General features: G+C 46.2%; 1 pseudogene; it reads right to left on the bottom strand.

Moving 5' to 3' along the window:
- Window positions 1–5,781: 5,781 nt before the first annotated feature.
- Window positions 5,782–12,301, bottom strand: part of LOC123067913 (amino-acid permease BAT1 homolog) — a 63,611-nt pseudogene continuing 57,091 nt past the window's right edge.

Here is a 12,301-nt window from a genome sequence, read left to right on the forward strand (position 1 = left end):
TCAATATCGCCATCATGCATGGCACGTTTCTGCAACCAACCGGCGAAAGTCCTCGTTTGTTCACGTGTAATCTAGTCGTCAGACTTCTCCGGGTGTTTGGACTGTAGAAAATTCTTGTGTTCCTCCATATACGGAGCCACCAAGGCGGAATTCTGTAGAACTGTGTAGTGTGCTTCACTAAGAGAATGCCCGTCCATACATATTATTTTATCCCCTCCTAGCGTGCCTTTTCCATCCAGTCTGCCCTTATGCCGCAATTCAGGAACACCAATCGGCTTAAGGTCAGGAATAAAGTCAATACAAAACTCAATGATCTCCTCATTTTCATGGCCCTTCGCGATGCTTCCTTCTGTCCTAGACGGTTATGAACATATTTCTTCAAGACTCCCATGAACCTCTCAAAGGGGAACATATTGTGTAGAAATACAGGACCCAAAACGTTAATCTCTTTGCAAAGGTGAACTATGACGTGCGTCATGATGTTGAAGAAGGATGGTGGGAACACCAACTCGAAAGACATTCCACCAAATCATTCTGTAACCTTGGTATGATTTCTGGATTGATTACCTTCTGAGAAATTGCATTGGGGAATGCACATAGCTTCACAATGGCTAATCGAATGTTTTCCGGTAGAAGCCCCCTCAATGCAACCGGAAGCAGTTGCGTCATAATCACGTGGCAGTCATGATACTTTAGGTTCTGGAACTTTTCTCTGCCATATTTATTATTCCCTTTATATTCGACGAGAAGCCAGACGGTACCTTCATGCTGAGCAGGCATTCAAAGAAGATTTCCTTCTCTTCTTTGGTAAGAGCGTAGCTGGCCTGACCCTGATGTATGCCGTCTTTTCCGTGCATACGTTGCTGGTCCTCCCGTGCCTCTGGTGTATCTTTTGTCTTCCCATACACACAGAAGAAGCCAAGCAGGGTCACGCAAAGATTCTTCATCACGTGCATCATGTCGATTGCGGAACGGACCTCTAGGTCTTTCCAATATGGCAGGTCCCAAAATATAGATTTCTTCTTCCACATGGGTGCGCGTCCGTCAGCGTCCTTGGGAACAAGTTGTCCGCCAGGACCCTTTCCAAAGATTACCTTCAAATTCTTGACCATATCATGTACATCAGCACCAGTACCGTGGCGAGGCTTCGTCCGGTGATCCACCTCACCTTTGAAATGCTTGCCTTTCTTTCGTACGGGATGCCTGCTCGGAAGAAATCGACAATGTCCCAGGTACACATTCTTCCTACAACTCTCCAAATATATACTGTCGGTATCATCCAAACAGTGCGTGCATCTGCGGTATCCCTTGTTTGTCTGTCCTAAAAGGTTACTAAGAGCAGGCCAATCATTGATGGTCATGAACAGCAACGCCTTTACGTCAAATTCTTCCTGTCCGTGATCATCCCACGCACGTACACCTATTCCATTCCACAGTTGTAATAGTTCTTCAACTAATGGCCTTAGGTACACATCAATGTCGTTGTCGGGTTGCTTTGAGCCTTGGATGAGCACTGGCATCATAATGAACTTCCGCTTCATGCACAACCAAGGAGGAAGGTTATACAAACATAGAGTCACAGACCACGTGCTATGGTTGCTGCTCTGCTCCCCAAAAGGATTAATGCCATCTGCGCTTAGACCAAACCATACGTTCCTTGGGTCACCTGCAAACTCCTCCCTGTACTTTCTCTCGATTTTTCTCCACTGAGAACCGTCAGCGGGTACTCTCAATTTTCGTCTTTCTTACGGTCTTTTCCGTGCCACCGCATCGCCTTCGCATGCTCTTTGTTTTGGAACAAACGTTTCAACCGTGGTATTATAGGAGCATACCGCATCACCTTGGCAGGAATCTTCTTCCTGGGGCGCTCGCCCTCGACATCACCAGGGTCATCGCGACTAATCTTATAACGCAATGCACCGCATACGGGGCAAGCGCTCAAATCCTCGTACTCACCACGGTAGAGGATTCATTAGGGCATGCATATATCTTCTGCACCTCTAACCCTAGAGGGAAGACAACCTTTTTTGCTTCATACGTACTCTCGGGCAATTCGTTGTCCTTTGGAAGCATATTCTTTATCATTACCAGCAACTTTCCAAATCCCTTGTCAGATACACCATTCTCTGCCTTCCATTGCAGCAATTCCAGTGTGGTGCCCAACTTTTTTTTGTCAGCTTCGCAATTCTGGTACAACAATTTCTTGTGATCCTCTAACATGCGCTGTAACTTCTTCCTCTTCAAATCACTTGCGCAATTTCTCTTTGCATCGGCAATGGCCCGACCTAGATCATCAGCGGGCTCATCTGATGCCTCTTCTTCAGCTTCTTCCCGCAGTGCCGGCTCAGCTTCTTCCCCCATTGTTGTATCATCGTATTCAGGGAACCCATGGCCAGGATAGATGTCGTCATCCTCTTCTTCTTCATTGTCTTCCATCATAACCCCTCTTTCCCCGTGCTTGGTCCAAACATTATAGTGGGGCATGAAACCGGACTCAAATAGGTGGACGTGAATGGTTCTTGACCTAGAGTAATTGTGACCATTCTTACAGCCAGCACATGGACAAGGCATAAAACCATCCGCCCGCTTGTTTGCCTCAGCGGCAAGCAGAAAAGTATGCACGCCATTAATGAACTCGGGAGAGCATCGGTCATCATACATCCATTGTCGGCTCATCTTCATTACACAACACCGAATAGACCAAATTAATACAAGTTCATACATAAAGTTCATATACAACACTTAATTAAATGCAACATACAAATATCTCTCTAGCTAAAGAATTCAAATGCAACAACAAATGCGATCAAGATCGCAACTAAGGTAACAATTGATCCAACAGCATAATGATACCAAGCCACACTATCAATGGCATATTTTCTAATCTTTCTAATCTTCAACCGCATTTTCTCCATCTTGATCTTGTGATCATCGATGACATCGGCAACATGCAACTCAAATTCCATCTTCTCCCCCTCAATTCTTTTCAATTTTTCTTTCAAATACTCGTTTTCTCTTTCAACTAAATTTAACCTCTCGACAATAGGGTCGGTTGGAATTTCCGATTCACATACCTCCTAGATAAAAATATCTATGTCAACTTGATGGGCATAATTTGTCATAAACATGAAATGCAACAACTAGTTTTCAAAGAGAATATACCACATCCGAATCATAACAAGGACGAGGGCCGACGGGGTCGGATATCAAAACCATGGCACTATGTATAACAAACAACGTACGGGTAAGATAATTACATGAGTAACTATATATCCATATCACACAAACATCAATTTGGTAATGTAAAACATTCATGAACAAGAGCCTCACCACAAGGTGGTGCCGACGACGGGACGGTGCGGGCGATCGATGGTGGTTACGACGGAGATTTAGAAGGCACTAAGTAAACCACACCTACATATGCAAACTAAGTGTTATTTTTGACCTCAAATTTCATATAAATCAAATACTAGCACATATAATTCCTTCCAAATTACTAAACTCACAAATTAATCACTATACAAAGCATTGCAAGAGCTAATCTAGCAATGAGAGATGAAAGGACAAAGTTGCTAACCTTTGTGATCATTTGAATGGATGGGGGCCTTCAAATCTTGACAAATTTTGGGTAAAATTTGTGATGAGCTCGAGGAAGAGAGGGGAAGAACAAAGGAAGTGAGGGGAAAGGGGAAGAACAGAGCGAGCTCGGGTGGACGAAGGGTTTATGTACGATGACCTTTAATACCGATTCGTGCCACGAACCGGTACTACAGGTGCTGGAGGGCCCCAGACTGACAACATCCTGCCACCACAATCTTTAGTACCGGTTCGTGGCACGAACCGGTACTAAAGGTTCGCCACGAACCGGTACTAATCAGAGCGGCCGACTAGCCGTTGGAACCGACACTAATGGACACATTAGTGCCGGCTCAAAATCAAACCGGCACTAATGTGTCTCAAATTTGACCCTTTTTCTACTAGTGATGTAAGCATGTTGGACACAAAAAATTTTTCAGTTTTTTTAGTTTTTTTAATTTACTATTCATCAGGCGGTTTTGTGGCGGTCAAACCCGGTCAAGGTGCTCAAAACTTTGTTTAGAACCAAACTTATCCGGTTTTGAGACTTGAGGGACCAAATGTATACAAAAAAAATTTTAAGGGACCAAGTTATAATTTTTGGGAATTTGAGGGACCAAAAACATACTTTTCTCAATGAATAAACACCTGGATATAAACACGCAGATGAATCGGTCTGGTGGAAAAAGGAGACTACGGTAAGCCATGGATGGGGTTTGATTACTACCTCGTGGGGGAGAGCTCGGCCTTCCAGGCGGCCTCCCTCTCGGTGACCTCACGCTCGCGCTCCTGATGTAGCTCGGTATCTCCCGCTCCTTCATGGGGCGGTCCGGGACGTCCACGTCCACAGCACCTCCCGCATCTCCTTCACGAACCTGTCAACCAACTCCTTGATCCGCACTGTGTGCTCCCGGGATCTAAATCAAGAAGATTGGGGGAGATGAGGCTGGACGAGGTGGTGCTCGTGGGTGAGGGCGGCGACGGCCACCGCGGGCGAGGACGGAGTGAAGAGTCGGACAGGCAGCGCGGGGGGAGAGAGGGGTTGCGTGTGTGGGCTTCAATCCCGAGTAACCGAGGGAGGTCTCACGCCGGTTGGTGGCTACGCTCGAACCGGCCGGCGGCAGCAGCAGAAAATTAAGGAGAGGAAAAGCAGAAAAGCGAAGGGAGAAAGGGGTCGATTGATGCTGTAGAAAACTTCCCCACGAAGGCAACCTGCTAGACGGGCCAAATGTAACAAGCTGCCAAATCACTGGATCGTTTCTTTTCTCTTCTCCTATCGCTAGTTCTTTTTTCTTTTTTTTAGAAACTACCCTATTGCTAGCTGATTACCTGGACATCGCAAGACGTGGCTAACGCCAGGGACCGCTATTTGCGCAACGCGTGAAGTGTTTGATATGGCTATGTCATTGTTTAAATTTTTGTGTACATATATGTATGTTTTATTCAAACAGCACGCTGTATTTTAGCGCGCCTGCTGAAGTGCTACAGCGGCGCGCTAAAATTTGCAGCGCCTGATGAAGCAACTGCCTACTCAAGCGCAAAAACAGCCGTTGCGCGCGCTGTAAAAAAGATTAGCGCTTGTGTTGGAAATGCTCTTATATGCCTTTGCCTACATGTAGGAGAAAGATAAGAAAGAACTAGAGAAATGGGCTCTCAAGCGGTAGCTCTCACATCTACACATGCTCCCAACAAGTCTCAAAATCGGATAAGTTTGGTCCGACATAAAGTTTTGAGCACCTTGACCGGGTTTGACCGTCAAAAACCGCCTGATGAACAGTAAATTAAAAAAAACTTAAAAAACTGAATTTTTTTTGGTGTCCAACATGCTTACATGCGCAAGGTACGATCAAATTTTCGTTGTCTTTCGACACTCGAGGAGCTCGTGGCAAAAAAACCAAAATATCTACATCTGTTGAATCGTAAATTCGAAAAAAATTAAACAATCTGAATTTTGTTGGGGTCTGATATGCTTACATGCATAAGGTGCGACCAAAATTTCGTGGTCTTTCGACACTCAAGGACCTCGTGGCACCTCAAGCGTGGGTGCACCCGATATATTCCCGTGTGGCGTGCGTATAGGAGAGCAGCCGAAGACTGTTTCCAACAGTAACGATAACACTGCCGCACACAGGAACCTATGTGGTGGACCTTTTTAATCAGCAATCCATCTCTTCACGTGCAACCAATATTGCATCATGCAAAGTTCTAGACTGTGTCAACATTTATGATGGGCCCTTGGAACCAGAACCGTGCGTGGAGCACCCAGGCCCCAATGCTGAGCAGCAACACCCCACCAACAGCTACCGGGGTATAGTTGAAGTCATCCTTTGCCACCAGGTACGCCACCGGCAAAGAGAAGAGCACGGTGACGAAGGCAAAGCACGGCAGCCCATCCTACGGCGATCCCATACTGGCCAAGGTGAAACGGCCCTGGTAGGAACGACTTCCGGGCAGTGGTCACCCGGAAGAAGATGGGCAGCGCGTAGGAGATGTACAACCCTATCGCCGTGATCGACGCCATTGCCTGAAATGCCATCTGGCTCCCCAAAGACTGCATGCACATGCCGAAAATATGAGTCACCAAGCTATGTATGTTAAGAGATGACACATGGGAGAAAAATTGTGTGCCGTTACGTACAGTGAGCGCCATGGTGAAAGGATCGAGAAGATGTGTCTAGAGAGGGGGTGATTAGACACTAAGTGAGAAAAGTAGCAGTTTTTAATTTCCTTAAATTTGAGTGGAGTTTTGGCACAAGTTTAACATTCACAATACATAACAAGCAAGCATGCGAAGAGTATATGAGCAGCGGAAAGTAAAACATGCAACTTGCAAAATGTAAAGGGATGGGATTGGAGTATGCAAACGCAATTTGGAGACACGGAGATTTTTTAGACGTGGTTCCGATAGTTGGTGCTATCGTACATCCACGTTGATCGAGACTTCAACCCACGAAGGGTAACGACTGCGCGAGTCCACGGAGGGCTCCACCCATGAAAGGTCCACAAAGAAGCAACCTTGTCTATCCAACATGGCCGTCGCCCACGAAGGACTTGCCTCACTAGGGTAGATATTCACGAAGTAGGCGATGTCCTTGCCCTTACAAACTCCTTGGTTCAACTCCACAATCCTGTCGGAGGCTCCCAAGTGACACCTAGCCAATCTAGGAGACACCACTCTCCAAGAAGTAACAAATGTTGTGTTGATGATAAACTCCTTGCTCTTGTGCTTCAAATGATAATCTCCCCAACACTCAACTCTCTCACACATGATTTGGATTTGGTGGAAAAAAGATTTGAGTGGAAAGAAACTTGGGGAAGGCTAGAGATCAAGATTCATATGGTAGGAGTGGAATATCTTGACCTCAACACAAGTGTAGGTGGTTCTCTCTCAGAAAATGTAAGTTGGAAGTGTAGGCATGTTCTGATGGCTCTCTCCGGGAATGAAGAGTGGGTGGAGGGGTATATATAGCCTCCACACAAAATCTAACCGTTACACACAACTTACCAAACTCGGTGGGACTGAATCGTGAAACTCGGTCGGACCGATTTAGCAAATAATGCGTTAGGATTTTCGGTAGGACCGACATGTCAACTAGATGGGACCGATATGGTTAGCGTTAGGGCATAACGTAATCTCGGTGAGACCGATTACACAAACTCGGTGGGACCGATTTTGGTAATAAGGTAACCAGAGAGTTGGTCAGGCAAACTAGGTGGGACTGATTTGCTCATCTCGGTGAGACCGAAACGTTACGAAGAGGAACAGAGAGTTTGCATTGTAAGCTCGGTAGGACCGATTACAAACTCGGTGGGACCAATTTTGGTAATGGATACATACAGAGAGACTACAGTCCCATATCGGTGAGACCGAGATCCCTATCAGTGAGACCGAAAAGACTAGGGTTGTGGCAGTGGCTATGTCAACTGAACTCGGTGGCACCGGATAGACAAATTCAGTAGGGCCAAGTTTGACTTTTGGTTTGGGACATATGTGGATGTGAGAAAGTGGTTGAGGGCTTTGGAGCATACCATTAAGCACTTTGAGCAAGCAAGCCATTAAGCAACACCTCATCCCCTATTGATAGTATTGGCTTTTCCTATAGACTCAATGTGATCTTGGATCACTAAAATAGAAAAGGTAGAGTCTTGTGCTTTGAGCTTGACCCAATCCTTTGTCCTTAGCGTCTTGAAGGGGTTCCACATCCTCTGGTCCATGCCACCCCATTGTTGAACTTATCTGAAACATACTAGGTAAAGGTATTAGTCCAACAAGAGATATGTTGACATAAATTACCAAAATCACCGAGGAAGCACTTGTGCTTTCAATCTCCCCCTTTTTGGTAATTGATGACAACATACATCAAAGATTTAGATAAAGATATATAGAGAATAACAAGTAAAGCTTTGGAAAGACATGTAACATGCATAGGCTCCTCCTATATGTATGCAATTGTGACACCCCAAAAATTTGGCCTTGTTTTATTAAATTAAAATTTTTGCCAGGATTTAAAACTTTGGATTTCTGAGCTCCATTTTGATTTTTTTAATCATTTCCTTCCCTGTTATGATGAGTTTTCCCAAAAAGAAAACTTTTCAAATTTGTTATTGGACTTATTTAACCTCTCAAGAAAAACTTTCCTTTTATCAGTATAACTAATTAAATAAATAAGTTGCTTGCTCTTTATTTTCTTGAAAAAGGTTTTCTAGGTTAAATGGCCATATTTGAACTTCAACCATTTGATAAATTCACTTAAAATTCCCATAAAAATTTGGAGATGTCATGTGATGATTTTAAATAACTTTTATGCAAAAATATATTTCATTCATGAAATATTTTGAGCCCTACTCTCAATTTTTCTTCTCTGGTCCAGAGTGCATTTTTTCACAGCAACCTATTTAAATATTTCTTTAAAACTTCTACCAAAATTAAGGGAGGTCAGTAGGAGCCTGTTATCCCTCTTTCTGCAAAAACCTAATTATGTTCTTTAAAAAATTTGAGTGAATCAACCTCATTTCCATTCTGGACCAACTTAAGGATTTGTACAGCAACCACCATTTTAGTTGCTCCTATACCCTTGATTATTTCTCCTACTTGTAATCCCCCATGTTAAACCCTTAAGTCCAGGAGCATGCACCATTTAGATCACTTTTGGTTCATGGAATAATGCTATTTATTTCCTGTCCAGAAATGTAGTTTTGTAAAACTTGCACTAGCAAGTTTCCCCTTTTGTCCAACTAACCTCACCACTCTCTTTTGCATCTAAAGAGACCCCCATCTTGAGTTTTTGGCCACCCCAAGACCTGCCTAAGTGCATGTGGCATTTTGCCAAACACCTGGAGAGCATGACCAGTTCTGGCATGATTGTGGCATTGCACTGTGAACTTGCACCTCTGATCAAACCAGCATGTCCACTAGACTCCCCGTTGCTCCTAACCTCGATCTGGTAAATCCCATCCTCACCTGCGACCTGTAGCATGCCTCGGCATTGTGTCGAACACCTGGTCGGCGTGCTCTGGACGCGCCCAGAGCGCGCGTATTGCAGCCGCGCGCCCGAGCCGACACGTTGGCCCCACGGCTTTGGCCCGCTCTGCAGCACCACGCCACGCGCTCCCCTCCTCGCAGCAACGCGCCAAGCAGCCCCCGCCGCGCCCGGCAGGCCAAACACTAGCCGCCACCGCCGCCCGACAGCCCTGCGCCGTGCAGCGCCGCCCAAGCCACCCCGGCTCGCCACCTGGCCCCTGGAGCAGTGCCCTCTCGTCCACTAGCTCTTGTCGTCATCCCCAGCCGCGCCACGTTGCCCTACAAGCTACAGCGAGGCGGTTCGCCGGAGAGCTTATCCGGCCGCCGCGGAACCGACCTCGACGAGCTATAAGAGGAGGTCCCGAGCCACCCCGGGCACGCAGGAAGCCTTAGAGTGCTCCCCTAGTCCTCCCATAGCAGCCAATCGACTCGGGGAAGGTCTTCATCCCCATCTCCGGCAACGGCAGCCGCCACCACTGCCCCGGCCAATTCGGCACCACCAGGGCCTCCCACCCTCCGTTCTCTCCACCAAGAACCCCCTCATCCTCCCGTAAACCTTCCCCCTACTCCATTTCGATCGAGAACCACCGCCGCCCCGAAACCACTTTTCCCCGAAGCTTCCCTCCGCCGAGGAGCTCGCCGCCGATAGCTCACGCTGTCCCCGCCGACCCAGCGACTACCGGGAGGATCGCCTCAACCTTGCGGATCCATCCCCACCCTCGGGGGCCCGCGAGGAGCAGCCAAACGCCGGCGACGATCGCCGGAGCCCCGCTCCGCTCGGGCAAGGGAGGGAGACGACGCGCGGTGACTGGTCAAACCTGACCAGTGGGCCAGGCAGGCCCACTGTCAGTGACACCCCGCGCCGTCCGCGTGGTTAAGTGGAGGCGTAAAGCCTAAAGTACGCCTCCTCTGTACCGAAAGCGTAATCTCGTCTGAACCGTTTTCTTTTTCTATTTTATTTAAAAACAGATTTTGACCAAATCTTTGACTGGCTATAACTTTTTAAATATAAGTCCAAATGAGTTGATTCTTTTTCCTACCTTCTTCAAATTTGGTCTAGTTTATTTTAAGATTTATTTGAAAAAATTTCAAACAACTTTTGTGTTCTGTTTTTGAAATGTGTGTTAATTCAAATATATTTTCAAATAGGATTTTTGGGAGAGAGAAGAAAACTTTCAAAAGTTTGGAGAGCACCCTGCCTTTCCACACATTGAAGGCAAGCATTCTGAATCCCGGCATAATATTTTGGTGTGATCGTTGATGCATTTATAACACCACCGCATTTCGAAGGACTTGTTATTTCATGTGATGTGATCATATGCATGGGTACATGTTATTGATTTCCATGCTGTTGGAAATGAACACACTTGTGATGATAATCATCCTCATGTACCTTGCATGCATACCGGTAGGAACCGGGAAAACCTTTGCCTTGGGTAGGCATGAGTTTGTCGCCGGTCACCGTCGGGACGGTTATGTCCGGTATGGCATGGTAAGATATAGTGAGTGTTGATTGTATTGGTTGAAATATATTCGTTATACTAATCTTGCAGGGAATACTTAAACCTCCTGAGTCGACCGTAGATCGAGTCTTGTTCTAGTAACCCCCATACTTGTTTCGTACTACCACTCGTCTCTACAGCAAGTAGAGTACGGTTCAGTAAGTTGTCAACCTCTTGCTAGCACACACCGTAAAGAGAGGCCATGGTGGAAGATACCGGTTGCAGCTGGTAGGCAGGCCACCTGGTCCGGGGGCATGGGTGTTTCCGGTTGGGACCGAGAGGGGAGGCCACCCCTTAGAGCGCGCGATATAAATTTGATCCCATGCTACGCGAGGTTGTAGCCTCCCCACTTAGAGTTTGCTTAACAGGTGTCGTGGGTGATTCCAGGCACGTGTGTGATAAGCTGGTGTGTGCAAGTTAGGTGTGTTTTCAACAAAAAGACCGTAGATGGAATTAGTCCTGATGGACTAAAGAAATCCGTTACTCGTGGGTAAAGAGTACACCCTCTGCAGAGAATAAACCTATTCGAATAGCCGTGTCCATGGTTAAGGATTACAGTCTGGGATGGGTCAGGTGTCGGTCTTAGTGTCGGTCTTCGGAGGTGAAACTGTTAACCAGAAAGATGGAATTACTACCCGTGACTTGTGATATCTGTGATGATTATTATTATTGTTGACTAACCCGTGATATTATTGTTATTACCGAATATCTCTGGGATGGTTCTACCTCCGGGATATTCATTATGATCATTTCTTTTAAAGCCCTTTATGTGGCGTCGCTCAGACGCCCGACTGTGGCATTTCTTTTAAAGCCCTTTATGTGGCGTCGCTCAGACGCCCGACTGTGGCATTTTCTTTTAAAGCCCTTTATGTGGCGTCGCTCAGACGCCCGACTGTGGCATTTTCTTTTAAAGCCCTTTATGTGGCGTCGCTCAGACGCCCGACTGTGGCATTTCTTTTAAAGCCCTTTATGTGGCGTCGCTCAGACGCCCGACTATGGCATTTTCTTTTAAAGCCCTTTATGTGGCGTCGCTCAGACGCCCGACTGTGGCATTTTCTTTTAAAGCCCTTTATGTGGCGTCGCTCAGATGCCCGACTGTGGCATTACTTGATTATTTGTTTCATAAGTTTTTATACTACCATGTTATTGCAATTTTATAAATAACTTGCTTGCACGCATCAGAATTTCATTTATCTATTGTGACTGACGTCATGAGCATAAAATATTTTAGCACATCATTGTTATATTATACCTGTGTTCATAATGTTTGCGAGTACATTCAATGTACTCACTGGCTTGTCCCTGGCTATTGTCTTGGCCAGATTTTCTTGCACGGAGAGGAGTGACGCGGTGACAGCCCCGGAACCTAAGCAATGGAGATAGCAGCCTCGCGAAGATAGGAGTTAACCTGGTCAGCTGTTCCTGTGGGAATTGGAGTCCCATAGACACTGATGATCCACAAACCGCTTCCGCCATCAACCACTAGAAACCATTTGTTGTACTCACAGGCCAGAATGGTCTTGTACTGCATATTTTGTATGTTGCTTGGAATTTCTGTATCAAGTTGGAGCCTCATCAGCTAACAGTAATCCTGGGGCTGATGAGCACGACGGTCTTTTCTGGAAATTTATTTCCCGGAAAGTCGGTCGCGACAGACTTGGTATCAGAGCCAGGCTGACCATTGGCTAATCCTATCTTAGCC

The sequence above is a fragment of the Triticum aestivum genome, chromosome 3B (assembly GCF_018294505.1).
Source record: "Triticum aestivum cultivar Chinese Spring chromosome 3B, IWGSC CS RefSeq v2.1, whole genome shotgun sequence".
NCBI lineage: Eukaryota > Viridiplantae > Streptophyta > Magnoliopsida > Poales > Poaceae > Triticum > Triticum aestivum.